Raw genomic sequence first — 17,883 nt, 5'->3', positions numbered from 1 at the left:
GATCTTAGAGGGGTAGCTAAATTATTGAGTATAGTGTTCAGTGTGGGTTTTTAACAAATATCTTTATCATGTTGAGGAATTTTCCCTCTAAAATTAGTTTTAGGGGCGCCTGGGTGGCTCCGTGGGTTAAAGCCTCTGCCTTCGGCTCGGATCATGATCTCAGGGTCCTGGGATCGAGCCCCGCATCGGGCTCTCTGCTCCGCGGGGAGCTTGCTTCCTCCTCTCTCTCTGCCTGCCTCTCTGCCTGCCTGTGATTTCTCTCTGTCAAATAAATAAAATATTAAAAAATAAATAAAATTAGTTTTATGAGAGGTTTTATTATGAAAAGCATTATAGTTTGTCAGATGCCTTTTCTGCATCCATTGAGATGATAGTGTGTTTTTTTTTCTCTTGTTTCATTAATGTGATATATTATATTGATTGATTTTATGTTGAACCACCCTGCATTCCTGTGATAAATCCCAGTTGGACATGGAGAATAATCCTTTTAATATGTTGTTGGATTTGATTATCTTAAATGTTGTTGATGATTTTAGCATCTATATACATAGAACATACCAGTCTATAACTTACTTACGATGTCTTTATCTGCCTTTAATATCGGGATAATGAGGACCTCATAGAACGAGTTAAGAAATATTTCCTCTTTAATTTTTTTGGAAGAATTTGAGGAGGATTGGTGTTATTCATTTAATGTTTGGTACATTTCGGGGCATCTGGATGGCTCAGTGGATTAAGTGGCTGCCTTTGACTCAGGTCATGCTCAGGTTCCTGGCATAGAGAACCATGCTAGACTCCCTGCTCTGAGGGGTGTCAGCATCTCCCTCTTCCTCTGCCTCTCCTGCTCATGCTCTGTCTCTTTCTCTCTCAAATAAATAAATAAATAAATCTTTAATAAATAAATAAATGTTTGGTACATTTCACTGGTGGTCATCTGGGACAGGACTGTTCTTTTTTGGGAGTTTTTTAATTACTCAATCTCTTGTTATATGAGTACTGAGATTTTCTATTTCTTCTGAATCAGTTTAGATAACTGGTATGTTTCAAGGAATTTGTTTTCTAGGTTACTTAATTTGTTGGCTTACAGTTGTTCACTGCATTCTTTTATAATCCTTTTATTTCTAGAATGTCAAAGTGATACCCACTTTCATTTCTGATTTTAGTTATTTCCATAAAGATCTGTTGATATTGTTGCTCTTTTCAAAGAAACAGTTTTTGGTTTCATTGATTTTTCTCTTTTTTGTTCTCTAGTTTATTTCCACTCTTATCTGTTTTCTTTCTTTCCCTCTGCTAGCTTTGGGTTTATTTTTTAATTTTTCTTGTTTTAATGTATAAAGTTAGGGTATTATTTTTGAGATCTTTCTTCTTTTTTAATGTAGCCATTTTCAATTATAAATTTCCCTCTAATCAGTGCCTTCATTGCATCCTATCAGTTTTGGTATGTTGTGTCATCATTTTCATTTGTTTCTAACGTATGTTCTAATTTCCCTTTTGATTTCTTCTTTGACTTCTTGGTTATTTAAAAGCATGTTGTGTAATTTACATTTATGTTACTGATTTCTGACTTCATTCCATTATAGTTGGAGAAGATACATTGTATGATACCTATCCTTTAAAATCTATTGAGGATTGTTTTGTAGCCTAATTATATGGCCTGTCCAGAAGAATATTCCATGTGAATGTAAAAAGAATGTGTATTCTGCTATTGTTGGGTGGACTTTTCTGTACATATCTGTTGGGCTTAGTTGGTCTAGCATAATCTTCAAGTTCTCTGTTTCCTAACTTATCTTCTGTCTGGTTGTTCTATTCATAATTGAAAGTAGAGTATTGAAGTTTCCAACTGTTATTGTAGAACTTTTTATTTTTCCCTTTAATTCTGGTCATTTTTTCCTTCATATATTTTGAGGGTCTCTTACCAGGTATATTAATGTTTATAATTTTTTAAAAGATTATTTATTTATTTATTTGACAGAGAGACAGTGAAAGAGGGAATACAAGTAAGGGAAGCGGGAGAGGGAGAAGCAGGCTTCCCACCAAGCAGGAAGCCCAATGTGGGGCTCAATCCCAGGACGATATGGGGCTTGATCCCAGGATGCTGGGATCGTGACTTGAACTGAAGGGAGACGCTTAACGACGGAGCCACCCAGGCGCCCCAGTGTCTATAATTTTTATATGATCTTGCTTTATTGAACCTTTTATTAATAAATAGTGTCCTTTGTCTCTTGTAACCAGTTTTTTTGGATTTACAGTCTATTTTGTATGACGTTAGTATAATCACCCACTCTCTTAGATTACTATTTATATGGAACTTTTTATATTTTTTTTTTTAAATTTTTATTTTTTATATTTTATTTATTTGACAGAGAGAGAGGTCACAAGTAGGCAGAGAGGCAGGCAGAGAGAGAGGGAGAAACAGGCTCCCCACTGAGCAGAGAGCCCGACGCGGGGCTCGATCCCAGGACCCTGGACCATGACCCGAGCCGAAGGCAGAGGCTCAAACCACTGAGCCACCCAGGCGCCCCTATATTTTTTTTCAAGTAAGCTCTTGGCCCAACATGGGAACCAAACGACCCTGAGATAAAGAGTTGCATACTATACTGACTAACGCCAGCAGGAGCCCCTGCAATAGCTTTTTAAAAATTCTTTCACTTTAAACCCATTTGTATCTTTGGGTCTAAAGTGAGTCTTTTCTATGGATGGTTGGAACTTTTCTTTTTTTTTAATCCATTCTGCTCATATCTGTCTTTGATTGAAGAGTTTACACCATTTACATTTTAAGTAATTACTGCTGAGGATGGGTTTATTTCTGCCATTTTGCTATTTCTTTTCTATAGGCCTTTGTGCCTTTCCTTTCTTTTATTACTGTCCTTTCCTGTGTTTATTTGATTTTTTTTAGTGAAAAGTTTTAATTCACCTCTTATTTCCTTTTGCGAATATTCTATAAATGTTTTCTTTGTGGTTGTCATGGGAATTGCATTTACCACCAAAGAATTATAACAACCCAATTGAATTGATACCAACTTGAATAGCATACAAAACCTCTCTTGTATAACTCTGCCCCTTCTTTGTTATTGATGTTACAGATTATATCTTCATATACTCTGTGCCCAATAACATAGATTAATATCCTAATGCACTTGTCTTTTAAATCATAAAGGAAATAAAAAGGGGAGTTACAAACTGTAATTATAATAATACTTACTTTTATAATTCCCCACACATTTATCTTTACTAGAGATCTCCAAGTTACCGTTGAGCATCCTTTCATTTCAACCTGAAGGATTGCCTATAGCACTTCTGATGGCTAGGTTTATTGGTAAACTCCCTTAGCTTTTTAAAAATCGGATTATTTTAATTTCTCCCTCATTTTTTAAAGATTTTTAAAAAAGATTTTTAAAAGATTTTATTTATTTATTTGACAAACAGAGATCACAAGTAGGCAGAGAAGCAGGCAGAGAGAGAGGAGGAAGCAGGCTCCTTGCTGAGCAGAGAGCCCAATGTGGGGCTCGATCCCAGAACCCTGAGATCATGACCTGAGCCGAAGGCAGAGCCTTAACTCACTGAGCCACCCAGGCGCCCCTCCCTCATTTTTGAAGCACAGTTTTGCCAGATACAGAATTCTTTATCAAGCTTTTTTTTTTTCCCCCTTTCAGCACATTGATTATTATGAACCTACTGCTTTCTGGCCTTCAAGGTTTAAGATGAGAATTTGGCTGATAATCTTATTGAGGCTTCTTTGTATGTGAAGAATCACTTCTCTTTTGCTGCTTTCAAGAGTCTCTCTTTTCTTTGGCTTTCTACAGTTTGATTCTTTTTTTTTTTTTTAAGATTTATTCATTTATCTTAGAGAAAGAGACAGTGTGCATGCAAGTGCAGGAAAAGAGGGAAAAGGGGGGGATAGAGAGAATCTTAAGCTGACTATGTGCTGAGTGTGGAGCCCTATGTAAGGCTCAATCCCAGGATCCTGAGATTATGACCTGAGCAGAAATGAAGAGTCAGACACTTAACCAACTGAGCCACCCAGGCACCTCTGATTATTATTCTTTCTCCCCTTTCTCTCTTCTTCTGGGATTCCCACAGTGGTATGTTTCTCTTGATAGTGTCCCACAGATCCCTTAGACTTTATTCACCATTCACATTTCTTTTTTTCTTTTCTTTCTGTTCCTTAGATGAAGTAGGAAGCAAAAGGAATCCATCTCTCTACCTAGACAACAGTTGTACTGGCAGAAACTGAAGTAACTATTTTGGAACTCTGGAGTCTATTTGAATTCTTGCATCTTCCAGGAGAAAGTTTGGTTGGTAAATTGAGGTTAGTTTCAGTCAATGTCAGCCTTTAGAATGATAACACCCCCCTGTTTCCTACCCTTCAGCCCTGTACCCAGCAGCCATGTTCACATTCCTGGTGTGGCTTGCTGGAGCTGTGGTGGGAAATAAGAATCTTGTTCACCAAATACCTGGGTTCTGTATTTTGATTGCTTATTGCTCCTTTTGAGTTCTGAGATTCAGGCACAGAGTGGCTGCCTTTGTTTCAACCCCCATAGGCTGAGCTGGTTTCTATGGGATTTGAAGGAACAGCTCCTGTTTTTTGTGTTTGTTTTCCCTTTTACCCCATTTGGGAATCAGACATTTAAGGATTAGGACATTCAGAAGCAACCACTTACATAGGGAAAATTAGAAATGTGTATAACCAGGAAAAGATGAAGGCTCAGAAAAGAACTAAGAAGATGTTGACCTTTCACCTCAGGCTGATCCTGATCCCTGGTACAGAGATATCCTTCAACAATAAAAACAATTTTATTTAAATTTTAAATTTTATTTAAAAAACAAAAAACAATCCCTAGGATGGGGGAGAATCTTATTTCCACATTTATCACCTTAAAAAATTCAAATGTCCATTTTTTAGCAAAAAATCAAAAGGCATATAAATAGGAAAAGTATGGCCTTTTCAGAGGAATGAAATAAATTAACAGAAACCATCCCTGAGGAAGAGGAGACATCTGACTTACTAGACAAAGACTTTTTAAACCAACTGTCTGGAAGTTGCTCACTGAGCTAAAAGGAAACATAGATCAAGTCAGAAAAGCTATGAGAAAAAAATGGAAATAGTATTAAAGATAAAGAAATTATGAAAGAAACCAAAATAAAATTCTGAAGTTAAAAAGTACAATAGGAGAAATGAAAAATTCACTAGAAGGGCTCAGTATCAGGTTTGAGCAGGCAGAAGATCAGCAAGCTTGAATATATTTTTCAAATATCTCTTGAATCCTGTTCCCTCCAACCCCATCTCCTTTGTTCTGCCTTAGTTCAAATCTTTCTGATCTTAGGTGGCCTCTAAACCATTCCATTTACAGTTTTGCCTTTTCTACTTCTACCAGAATGATCTTTTAGAAAATCCAAATCTGATACTAGCACTGTCCTTAAAAACGTCTGAGGGCATCCATGGATGTATAGATTGAATTTCCTTTTTTTTTTTTTCATTTTAGCGTTCATGGATTTTCCCATTCTGGCTCTAACTTACCACATTAATCTGTTGAGCCTTGAAACAGAACTTCTAGTTTCCAGGAAATACCAGGTCTAGCGGAACAAATTCAGTAACCTCTTGGGGAAGCAATCATTCAAATCCAGAGAGTGGGAAATTTTGCCCTCAAGTGGCCTGATTTCTTCAGTAAGCCTGTATCTTAGTATTTTTCTTAAGTGCTAGAGTAAAAAAATACTTAAGGGATAGAACAACCAGATGTAGTGTGTGGCCCTGGATTGGATACTGATTTAGGAAAACTAGCTTTAAAAAATATATATTTCAGTCAACAAGATATTTCACTATAGTAGATAATAGATGAGAGGAAAACAATTGAAATATTACATGATTTGGGAAAGCCAACTGTAAAAATATTTTTAGGTTGAAAGACAATTGGATGTGATCTAGGAATTGGATGTGGGGAAAATATACTGAAATGATAAGGTGGATATTGTTAATTGAATAAAGCGGATTGCTAAACCACGTGATCTCATTCTGGAAAACTATGTTGGCACACAAGGATCTGCATTACGGTATTGACATTGGTGGTGGGAATGTTGTTTTATTTTTTACTGTAGCTTGTTTTCTCCAAGCCATACTGTACTGAATCTGTAATAAAATTTTGTTTAAAAAGCTTAAGATTTACATATATATTTGGGGTATACATAATGAATCAAAGAATACATGAATGTATAGTCGACAAAATATTAAAAGTGCTTCAAGACTTCAGAAGATTTCCTAATACTGCATCTACTATTTGATATTACTACTTTAAAATGGGTGTGTATTATTATGTAACCGTATAAGGAGGAAAAGAACAAAGCTATTTTCCTGCGGGAATGCAGCCAAGTCTATTGTAATAGTAGACAAGTCACATAGAGGACTGCAACAGAGCACAACATTTTTGTGTTTTCTCTGGTTGATTTGGATACACTATCTACAGGAAAACATTACATGACTCATTCACCAGGAAAAGAGCATAGGCTATTTTAATAAAGAAAAAGGAAGAGTAAGGGATAGGCTGTATATTTTATAAGTTGTCATAACTTACTAGCACCTTTAGTAGCCATTGTTTCTGTTACCAACTACATTGTAAAGTCATTCAGGACTTTAAATCTCATTTTATTGCTTTTTCTCTATAGATCACTTTTGAATGTTGGGGTGGTTTTTTTTTGTTGTTTTTTTTTTTTTCGGTTTTTTTTTTTAAGATTTTTAAATAACCTCTATACCCAAATGTGGGTCTTGAGCTCACAACCCCGAGATGAAGAGTCACATACTCTAGGACTGAGCCAGCGAGGTGCCCTACTTTTGAATGATTTTAAGATAAAATTTCAGCCCCTCTTCAGGTGACACTGAAACAAACTTGTTTATTTCCTGTCTGTTCTTTGTGTCTCAAGTACTTCAAGGCAACTGTGTTGCAGCCAGTGGCCCGTGGACTTGAGGCAAATGTTTTTGGCTTTTGGACTCTATTGTTACTTAGGCTGGACTCCTTGATGAGAAATGAGAAAATCGAACATTCTCGATTTTGTGGTAAGGCCAAATGAGATACCCATAAAAGGACCTATCACAATGCATGCCTTCAATAAAGGCCAAGTGAGTCGAGTAACGCTGTTAAGGGCTGCTTTTGAAACAGCACTTGAACGTTAAAGGTGAGCGGATTTCTTGCTGTAGCACCAGTAGTCTTTGCATGGATACCTCCTTTTAGGCGCTAACAGGTGCTAGCTAGCCTGATTCCCCTGTCCCCTGTCATCCTGCTTCCAGTCCCTGAAGCAGTCACAGCTGCGGCCCGACCGAGTCCAAACACAGAGCACAGCGATACCCCACCTTCAGGAGTGCAGACTCGGCGCAGGCGCAGACTCCCGTGGCAGTGTAAAAGCCCAGGTGGAGCTTCGAGGATAGGAAGTACGCCCTCGCCGCCTGCTGTTGCGCCAATGGGGCTGCTCGGCTTCGCCGCAGGCCTATGAGGCGGGGCTGGAGGCGGGGCGGAGGGCGGAAGAAGCGGCTCTCACGTGAGTAGGGGGCGGGGAGGGCGGGGGCAGGGCGGCTGGGGAGGCCCAGGCGGCGGAGCCTCCGGGACGGCGAACGGCGGGCGGCGGAGGAGGAGACGGCGGGTCGGGTAGGGCCGCGTTTCCCCTCCTCCTCTCATCCTCCTATCCACCAAGCCCGGGGGAATCCTGTGACAGCTCCTGCTGGGGGCCCGGCCGTGTTCTTATCCCGCGGGGCTGGGCCAGCCAGACTGCGCTCACCTCCCTTGACGAGCCGGGTTCTGAGGGGAGCCGTGATTGGGGGGAGGGGGAGCTGTGGCGGAGGGAGAGGGCGCATGCGCAGGCGGGACCGCTCTGGCAGCCCCTGCCCAAACCGGTTCCCCCTGTCTGGGTGGGTGTCTGTCTACCGAGTCCTGAGCTTGCTGCAGTCCCTCTGACCCCTAGGCAAAGCCGGATTGTCTCTCGACTTTCATGTTCGGGGCCAGGTCCTGTTTGGGAATCTGGCTGCTCCCTCCGCCTCAGTTTCTCCCTTTTGCCAGTTGGGCCTGTATTTATGACTTCAGCTGGCTTGGGCCTCAAGCTAGCTTCGTGGGCTGCGCCAAATTTGAAAGACTTGCTTTCTTTTACTGCTGGCCTGCCAACTTGACCTGATCTTTCTGTCTCATTTTCCCCACCTGCAGCTAAAGTGTCTCGCTCTCCCCATGCCCTTTAAGTATCTGCTCCCAGTACCTCGTTGCTGCGTCTTGATTCTCAGCAACCCTTAGGGTTTTTCAGGTGTTGAGCCAGAGGATAACCCCAGACTTCTAAGAGTTCGCTGTCCATTGCCTAGTACTACTTTGGTCCCTGCTCTTCTAACGACTGTTAGCATCTGCACCTGTTTTTACAGGCATCTCTGTATTAAAGCTTTCTCAAGGATTCCTTTATCGTGGAAGCAAACGTGCTAGAAGACCGTGTTAAGTGATCATGCTACTAGTGCTTCGTTAGTTTAAAATCGTGTTCCAACTTGAATTTGAAATCTTTTGGCTTTTGTGGGTTTTATTAGTAGGGAAAAAAACTATCAGGGGCATGGTTTCACCATTCATTTGATTTTTTTATCCGTATAAACACCTGTGTTCCTGTACATGTGACTGGAATAGTGTGATGTTTCTGTTTCCAGCTGCTTTGTTTATTTAAAAAGAAAACAATGGAGGGTGAATTGCACTGTGTTTGTCACATTAAACTGATGTTTGAAAAGTTGAAAAAAAGCTAAATGCCAAGGAAGTACACATTAAACTTCTTTTAAACGAAGGACCTGTTGGCCTCAATCCAACGTGTATAGGGTGCTATTTTAATATATATTGAAGGTTTTTAAGTAGAGCTTACTTATAAAAACTGAAAATGAATATGGGAGAGCGTTCTTTATGTTCTTCCTTTATAGATCTCAGATCGCATTAGATTTGCATCCATGACTTTTGTATTTACTAGTAACATTTAAAATTTACATGTAGCTTGAATACAAATTAACTCAAATTCCTAATTAAAATTGAACTACTGCTATGTTGTAGTGTACTTCTTTTCAGTTTTATAACCCAGTTTACTGTTCATTAAGTTAGGTCATTGGTGTTAAGGCATATGTTTGTTTGGATAGTTAACCTACGAACTCTGTGCATTTTGGTCTTACAGGAATAGTGTTTTATTAGCTGTTGACACGTCCTTAATTTGAGTTGAGTGGTAATTTAGTGGGACACTATAAGAGTGAAGACACCTGTTTCCTACCTTTTACATTACATATTGAAAGAAGTGCATTGTGCACGTTTTCTACACGAAGAGACATGCGCTCCTCCGAATATATATCAACGTTACAGCCCAGATTCTTTAAAGAAGTCATTTTCTTTTGAGTGCATTTCCAGTTAAACTTTCCAGCCCAAATTCTTTTTAAGAAGTCATTGTTATTGACTGTCTTTCCAGCTAATGCGTAGCCTACTTTAAAGGTCTCATCATTTTGCAGTAATTAACAAGTGATCTTTGAGTACAGGCTTCAGAAAATAATCAGTTTAAATCAGTGCTGCTGTTGAGTGTCTTTATAGACAGTGGTGTGCTGAGGTTCTGGTGTAGGCTACCCATAATATCTTTGTAGTTTTCATTGTAATCGGATATGATTAGACTTCTCAAGCATGTGGAGTAAATGAACTCATAAATAATCTTTCATGGAGTTAGAACTTAAATATCGAAGTGCTGATTTAACCAACATACTTAAAGAAGGGTTTGGCATGACATTTGGGTGCTTTGTATGCAACTGCCTTGTTTTATTGGTTTTCCATAGCTAGATCCCAAAAAAAGAAAATCCAAGGCCAAGGACTCAAAGTCGGTGGGCAACAACTTAACAGCTTTTTTTTTTTCTTTTTTGCATAGATTGGTTACCCAGTCCATCCCCCACCCTCTACCTTCTGTGCTGTGTTGTTTCTGAGAGAGATACTGATTCTTTGGAAAACTTTTAAGTCAAAATAATACTGGATAGACATTTAAACTTATAATCCACTCTTATTGACCCTAATAGCTTTGTTTCTCTTCCTATACAAAAACTGAACAAATATGACAGTTTGCAAGTCATGACGAACACTTTAGTTATAGAATTTAGCTTGGAAGTTTCCCTCTTTTCAAAGCAACCAGTATCTCTGAGGTAGTCATCAGTGAGACTCTCTTGATGATTGTCTTTCCAGCATAGTAGAGTTTTATGAGGCCTAACTTTTCCCCCAAATTCCTTTTTTTGTGGATTACATGTAAAAATAAAGCCCTTATTTTTTAGTTCATACCTGACATTAAATAGTATATACTACCAGCCTCTGAAGCAGGAGGTGTATCTTCGTAAATGTATGGCTGTGCTGCCAGATTGGGAGGTCCACATCACTCATAAGAGTCCACGCATGGTTGTTACAGATCTCCAGTTAAGGTTGCATCACCTTTTTATGTTATAAATCACCACTCCTTGGAATCCATTAATCTTTGTGGGAATACATTTTTCTCCATGCTAAAATCTGTTATTTCTTTAGGTACATTAGCAAACTAGAGCCTGTGGTAACTTTAACAAAATGTTACTAACTGTAAAGCTTAACAATAATTTAACTATTTAAAAAATTTATTTTATATATAATATGTAAAATTTATTAAATATAACAAAATTATTTCATATATACTTATATGTATACAAAATGCATATTATAATTTATATTTAAAATTATAAATATATAAAAATTCATATTTTATGTATAATTAAATTACATAAATTATAAATATATAAAATTATATATGTTACATATTTATAATTTTATATATAATATATAAAGATTATACATATGTTATCTTATTTATACATTTTGGTAATTACAACCAACAACCTGTGGTTATAATCTCATTTTCCTTTTTTTGAAGATGGCCTTTGTATCAGAAAAAGGAATTGATATACAGAATCTTTTTTGGGGAGCATATTTTAAATATCATCATGGGTATTCAGAGACAGCATGCAAGGCTAAACTGGATTAAATGTTGGGGATTTGTATAATATTACTGAGAAGAGCCTTGTGTTAATCATTTTCTTATTTTTTTATTGTAGAGGTAATAAACTATTTTATGCCCTTAAAGGATGCTGATGAACAGATTCTGGCAATGTCAGAGTAGGAACGTGTCATGTAAATCTCTTTTGCTGTGACACACGATTTTCTGTGAATAGACCTCTGATACATCTATAGAAGAGAAATGGTTATATCCTTATTGTAGTTACCTTTTGAATTCTCTGTGAACTGAAGAAAAATCTGAAATCTGTCTAACCTCAAAAGCTAATACTTCTTTACAAAAATTACTCCCTAGCAGGAACAAATCTTTAAATTTTTTGCTTTTGGTTGTGAGAACCAATCTTTTCAGATAGGTTTAAAAACATCTATGGAACTTAATATTTGTGAATTTTTTTAATATTCTCACACAGTGTCTATTTCAGTGCTGTGATGAAAATGTGTAATAAATGTTTGCCCATCCCTTATTCAACACACTTGTCCTTTGTTCCACCAACCTTGTGTAATTCTGGTCACCTTATATCAGAAGGTGCAGAAAACAAGTGTGGATCCGCCAAACATTTGTGGTTTGGATACTCACTTTTCCCTAAAAGTAAGAAAGAGGTTATAGTAAAGAGGGTGCCCAGTTGGCTCAGTTGATTGGGCATCTGCCTTTGGCTTAGGCTGTGATCCTGTGGTCCTGGGATCAAGCCCCACTGTAGGCTCCCTCTCCTGTTTCTCCCTCTCCTCCCTGTTTATGATCTGTCTCCCTCTCTCTCTCACTTTCTGTCTCTCTCAAATAAGTTTTAAAAATTCATACTTGCAGATATATAAAGTACTAATGTAAATCATTATGCCTTAGGAATCTGTTCCAGAAAAAGAGAAAACATTTTTTTTTCCAAAATCTATACTAGGGAGGGCAGACATAATCTGACTTTGTGAATGAGCTAACTTTCATTGTTCCCAGAAGTAGGTTTCTATTGTGGAAATGGCATCCAAATAATTTAAATATTTAGTTTTGGAGATATTGTGTTGAGGTGGCATAAAGTCATCATACCTTGAGTTCTGGAAAAAATTAAAGTGATGTTTCCTGAAATATCCACAGGAACATGGGGAAACCACCTACATTTCCCCCCCTTTTAGCTGTCAACAGTACTGCATTCAGATAATCAACTCAGAGTTAAATGAATTATTTTATGTCCATTTCTTCCACTCTTAACCTCTTGTACCCTTCATCTTGAGGTATCAAGATATAGGGGGTGAGTGTGAACATTGGAATCAGAAATACACAGATATCCCAAGTCTTGTACTTACTGTGTGACTGAAGGTAAGCTACTTAATACCTCTGAGAAGCCGTTTCTTCATTTGCAAAAATGGAACTGATTATGCTTACATCATGGATTAAGATTGGACAGCACCTGGCATCTCCCCACCCTCTTCCTGATTACTCCCAATGACAAAAGAATAGAAACGTTCATTCCTCTCCTTTCTCATACGAGAAAACTGAAGGTACAACATTGTTTAAGTCACATCAAGAAGGACCAAGGAGTTAATTTTTTTAATATTGTACCAGACTATTAACTTTAATAAAGCTTTGTTACTCATGACAAAGTGAGAAGTAACTCTGGAAACACTAGTTGTCTTCTTTGGGCCCTTTACTAATTTTGTGAGTTTTACCTTAAAGATCCTATAAAGTTACAGTTGGGCTTTAAAAACTTATATTAACCAGGGTGCCTGGGTGGCTCAGTCAGTTGGGCATCTGACTCTTGATGCCCAACTAAGGTCATGATCTCAGGGTCTTGGGACGGAACCTTGCATTGGGGCCCCCCCTCCCTGAAATAAATAAATCTTTAAGGAAAAAAAAATGTATCGAACAACAAATGGATAAACAATTTAGTATATATGCTCCATAGAATATTACTCGGTCTTAAATAGAAAGGAAATTAGGACACATGCTATAACATAGGTGAACTTTGAAGACATTATACCAAATGAAATAAGCCAGCCACAAAAAGATCACAATATTGTGTGATTCTGCTATTTTTATGAGGTACCTGAAATGGTCAAATTCATAGAGAAAGAATAGTGTATTGGTTGCCTGGAGGAATGGGAGTTAGTATTTAATGGATATGGACTTTGAGTTGGGGAAGATAAAAGAGTTCTAGAGGTGGATGATGGTGATAGTTGCACAATAATGTGAATGTACTTGATGCCACAAAATGTACACTTAAAAATGGGTAAAAGAATAACATATATTTAGCCACAATTTAACAAGATTAAAAACTTAAAATCTTTTTAAAAATTAAATGTAAACTCTTCTCTCTTAAAATTTCTGTATTCTTATAATTAGGTTATCCTTTAAAATTTTTCTGGAATTGAACTAAAACAATCACCTTATAGTTGAAGGAAGTGCATTGCAGGTTAAAATTTGCCTGATGATGACTTTGAGATAACCTGGTTTTTCTTGCTTTTACTTGCTGTAGGCCCAAAATGATTGTTTTGTTTTCTTTTGTTCTGGTTTTCTAAGCTAAGCTGAAATTATTCAGAAGGCTTAAATTAATATGGTTCTCTTAGCTCACTAGAATAATTCAAAGAAACAGCCTCCAAATTCAGAGTTAGACTTCAACAAACAAAGACACATCTATTGTTTAGCAATTAGTAGTGGTGGAAAGGAATTTATTTTTATAAAGAAGGGATGATTTTCCATTGAGTTTTGTTAAATTTGTCCCACCCTTCCCAGGGCTAGGCTGTGAGAAATTCATGTGAAAACCAGTGCAGGAAAACATCTGAGCCAAGGAAAAAAGAAAAAAGCTGAGATTAATATACTGTGATTAAAAAAAAAAAATAACTTCTTAGTATGCTGTTTAATTTTAAAGGGCTACAGACCTGGAGAAATTGGCCTGTTGCAACATTGTTGAGACTTGATTCTCTTCCTTCCTGTTTTGTTTTTTTCTGAACAGAGAGTAACCTTATCTGTGTTTTAGACAGATACAACTGGTACCTAACATAGAGAATGGATTAGAATGGGGAGATAATGGAGATAAGGACACCAAGGAGAAGAGCTGCATTCCAGAAAAGGACAGAGGCACCTACAGTTTTATGCGTGAACTTAAGCAGGTTATGGAACCTGTCTCAGCCTCAGTCTGTTCATCGTAAGAAGTCAGTATCTGTCAAAGTTTATTTGAACATTAGAAATAATGCATATATAGCTTTTTAGTACCATGTTGGCCGTATAATTGGCAGTAGGAACTAATAAGTATTACTGTTTCTTTATATTTAGCAAAATAACTTAAGTATCCCCTTTAAGATTCCCTAAAGCTGTACTCATTTGCTCGCTGGTTGAGCAACAAAAATGATGGGTATTGTGAAGGAAGTGATTAGAGTGTTTTGGTCCAAAGAGAATCTAAGTTATATTTTCTGACTCAGTGTTAACTGGTTTTGAGCTTGACAGTTGGGAACTTGATGAAGAGTCAGCGAGGCACACTCAGAGGTAGTTCTTTTTGAGTCTCTTCATTCTGGTTGCCATCCATATCCATATCCCCAAGTCACATGTATGTAGTGTAGCATATTTGTCATCTGTCCTCCTACCAGTTAAACACTGATTAAAGACTATTATTCAACCAAATTTATGTAGGGCTGCTAGTAAACAAGGATATAAAGATAATACAAATAAAACCCACGATCCCAGTCCACAAATAGTTCACAGGGAGTATCTGTGCTCATTGTATTCCCAGTATTTACTACAGTGGTTTTTATTTAGTAATTGTTTCTGGAATAAATGATCAACCAATGTATTGGAGTAGGGAAGAAGTATAATATTCTACTGTGTGATAAATGCTATAATTTTGTGATAGAATTAAAAAGCAAACGAAAGCCTTAGGGAGCCCTTGAGAGAAATAATGAATATTGCAGAAAGGAAAGGGGGAGTTTGGATATTTGATTGTAACATAAGATTGCTGGTGAGTGAGAAGAACTACCTGGGGAAATGGAGACCTGTTCCTAGATTAGCAAACAACATGAGCAAAGACTTGAAAGCATTAAAATGCATGACATATTTTGTGCATTCCTGGTATGGTTTGATAGAAGGAGATAAGACTAGAATGATAGACTGTTTCCCTATTTTGAAGACTAATGAGAGTTGGGGTTTTATTCTGTTTTCAGTCAGGAGCAGTCAAAGGTTTTGAGGAAAGGGTGGGATATATGATCAGATCTAAATTTTAGATGTTAGCTATAGGACCTTGATAATCAATGACTAGGAATAGTCTAGATTATTATTATTATTATTATTATTATTATTATTATTTTATTTGACAGAGAGAGCACAAGCAGGCGGACTAGTAGGGAGAGGGAGAAGCAGGCTCCCTGCTGAGTAAGAAACCTGACATGTGGCTCGGTCCCAGGACTCTGGGATCATGACCTGAACGGGAGACAGTTGCTTAACTAACTGAGCCACCCAGGCGCCCCATAGGGAGAGTCTAGGAAAGGAAACTTATGTTTTAGTTGAAAGAGAATGGAGTACACATCAGTCAGTGACATGAAGGATGTCAGAGAATAAGATTGGGGTGTTTTGGAACCAAAATCCATTAGTGTTCCAGGGGAGAACATTTCTGTCTTGGATCAGTAGTTGTTAACCAGGATAGGGAACCTATGAGGAAGAAAGAATATGTTTGTGTGGTTGACAGAGGTTTACATGGAATTGATTTTGAAATGGTCATGAATACATGTAGCAGAACTGTCCTGTGTATTCTCACAACATCCTTCACATACCTCTATTATACCAAGCACTATGTTATAATTTCCTGCTCATCTGTCCATTTTCCGTACCACTGTAAGCCTATCCTAGGTAAAGACTACCTATTATTCCTCACCATAACATTATACATAGTGCCTGGCACATGTCAGACACTTAATACGAAATAGAAAGGAAAACACAGGGGCGCCTGGGCGGCTCATTTGGTTGAGCGTCTGGTTCTTGATTTCAGCTTAGGTCGTGATCTCAGGGTTGTGAGATCAAGCCCCACATCGGGCTCCGTGCTGGGCATGGAGCCGCTTAAGATTCTCTCTCTCCTGGGGTGCCTGGATGGCTCAGTGGGTTAAAGCCTCTGCCTTCGGCTCAGGTCATGATCCCGGGGTCCTGGGATCGAGCCCCACGTTGGGCTCTCTGCTCTGCGGGGAAGCCTGCTTCCTCTTCTCTCTCTCTCAGCCTGCCTCTCTGCCTACTTGAGATCTCTGTCTGTCAAATAAATAAATAATCTTTAAAAAAAAAGATTCTCTCCCTCTCCCTGCCCCTCCTCTCACCCTCCTCCCTCTCAAAAAAAAAAAAGAAAGAAAGAAAGAAAGAAAGAAAACCATAACACAAATACCCAGATGGAGTTAGAGAGGAAAGATAGAGCTATGAGTATTGTCAGCATGCCAAAAAAAAAAATGTAACTGTGTGAGCTAGTAAGAGCCAGGGAAAAGTGGCAAAAGAAGAGGAACAGGGTAGAACTTAAAGAATGGGCAGAAGAGGGGCGCCTGTGTGGCTCAGTTGGTTAAGCGTCTGTCTCCAGCTCAGGTCATGATCGCGGGGCTCTGGGATCGAGTTCCACATCAGGCTCCCTGCTCTGCAGTGAGCCTGCTTCTCCCTCTGCCTCTGCCTTTCTCTGTCTCTCATGAATAAATAAATAAAAACTTTTAAAAAGGGGGGGGCAGAAGAAAGGGAACTTAAGTGATACCTGAGAAGAGTTAGTCAAAGGTAGAAAATGGTAGCAAGAAAAAAGTTTCAGAATAAAGAAATGGTCAGCATTTTCATTTATTTCAGTGGTAGAAGATGATGAGAACTGAAAAAAAAATTATTTGGGCTTTTAAAGTTAGTACTGTACTTGACTGGTTTCTTTATTTCCTTTTTAAAATGACGCTGAGAGGGCGCCTGGGTGGCTCAGTTGGTTAAGCCTCTTTCTTCAGCTTAGGTCATGATCTCAGGGTTCTGGGATCGAGTCCCACATCAGGCTCTCTGCTCAGCAGGGAGCCTGCTTCCCCCACCCCCCGCCTGCCTCTCTGCCTACTTGTGATCTCTCTGTGTCAAATTAAAAAAAAAAAAGTTAAAAAAAAATGACGCTGAGAGGGTAAAATACCCAGGGCCACAGATGAGGTGTTGTGTGTGTTTAAAGACTTTATTAGCGCATGAGAGAGAAGGAGTAGGTGGAGGGGCAGAGGGATAGAGAGAAGCAGACCCCCTGCTGAGCAGGGAGCCCAACATGGGGTTCAGTCCCAGGACTCCCGAGATCATGACCTGAGCCAAAGGCAGATGCTCAACCAACTTGAGCCTCCCAGGTGCCCCCACAGATGAGGCTTTAAGTTTTAAAAAGAGGAGATTTGATAAGGGTTGGTGAGAGATGGAGGAGCCAGATTTTGGAGAGAGGGACTGCCCTTCGACTGGAGTGTCCTATTGAAAGTGGTAGAGGTGGAGGCAGTTAATATTACTTTGGGAGGAAAGAGTTTCAAGGAAATAAAGATGAATTAGAGCCCTGAATAGTGGCTGGGAACTGGCACATTGTGTCTCAAGCATGTCAAGTTCAATTACAAGTATCACTCACACCTCTTTTATTGAGTTAGGTAGGTCACTTATTAGGAGGTGATTTTTGCCTCTACTAATTGCACATAAGCAAATTCATGCCACTGCAAGTTCGCTGTTTTTGTTACTCCTCTAAATGTTAGTATCTGATAGTACTTCATCCAAAAAACGAGTTTTTAAAAAGTAAACACTGATTGCCCAGGAGCCCACTGCTATTGAAGGACTATCAAAAGAAACTTTATCATGGGCAGTTCTTTTCTTCTTCTTTTTTTTTTTTTTTTAAGATTTTATTTATTTGAGAGAAAG

At 38.5% G+C, this 17,883-nt stretch overlaps 1 protein-coding gene across 2 annotated transcripts in view; it reads left to right on the top strand.

The window, feature by feature from the left end:
• Positions 1–7,568: 7,568 nt before the first annotated feature.
• RABGAP1 (RAB GTPase activating protein 1) overlaps positions 7,569–17,883 on the top strand; it is a 156,285-nt gene continuing 145,970 nt past the window's right edge. The window contains exons 1-2 of one of the 2 annotated variants that reach the window (XM_046023282.1): positions 7,569–7,631; positions 14,009–14,183. The gene's annotated coding sequence lies outside the window, so the exon portion shown is untranslated. The remainder of the gene's footprint in view (positions 7,632–14,008; positions 14,184–17,883) is intronic. The other variant, XM_046023281.1, reaches the window with a different exon arrangement.

The sequence above is a fragment of the Meles meles genome, chromosome 11 (genome assembly GCF_922984935.1).
Source record: "Meles meles chromosome 11, mMelMel3.1 paternal haplotype, whole genome shotgun sequence".
In the NCBI taxonomy this organism is placed as follows: Eukaryota; Metazoa; Chordata; class Mammalia; order Carnivora; family Mustelidae; genus Meles; species Meles meles.
The sequence above is the reverse complement of the archived record's forward strand: the minus strand, read 5'-3'. Positions and strand labels throughout refer to the sequence as shown.